Here is a 734-nt window from a genome sequence, read left to right as displayed (position 1 = left end):
TTTATCGATTTTTCTACAAAGTACATTTCAGTCATCCTTTTTCCTTTCAATCCTACTCAGGAGAAGCGAGTGACTCATTGCCATACGATAGATAGCGCAGTTAGAGAATTCATTGTGTCACCATTGTAGGCTGTGAACTCTTCTATTTCCAATATTATTCACTCTTATTTCATCATCATCATCATCTTATAGTAAGCGTTCCAATAAGCCTTGCTAGATATTTTCGAATCAGGCTTTTTAGTATGCATTAGGAAAGGCCTTTTATTATACTTTTCAGTGATAGATATATTCCATAAGTACCGGAAAGATTTTTGGATCAGGTCTTCAAGTGTACATTGGGAAAGGCCTTATTGAATGATAGATATATCCCATAAGTACCGGAAAGATTTTCGGATCAGGTCTTCAAGTGTACATTGGGAAAGGCCTTATTGAGTGATAGATATATCCCATAAGTACTGGCCAGATTTTCGGATTAGGTCTTCAAATGTGCATTAGAAAAGGCCTTATATTATATTTTTGAATAATAGATATATTCCATAAATATTGGAAGGATTTTTCGAGAATGTTTTCAAATCAGGAAAAGCACTGGAAAAGGCTTGGCCATGATATTTTTTTTCGGATAAATTTCTCCAATGAGCCTCAAAAAGAGTCCTCAAAAAAAAAAAAAGCCTAGTCTTTGTAACATACTTTTCGAACAAAATATTACATTTAATCATATTGGAATGCTAAGCCTT

This window comes from Loa loa, assembly GCF_000183805.2.
Source record: "Loa loa unplaced genomic scaffold supercont3.577, whole genome shotgun sequence".
Lineage (NCBI taxonomy): Eukaryota > Metazoa > Nematoda > Chromadorea > Rhabditida > Onchocercidae > Loa > Loa loa.
This window is presented reverse-complemented; position numbering follows the sequence as displayed.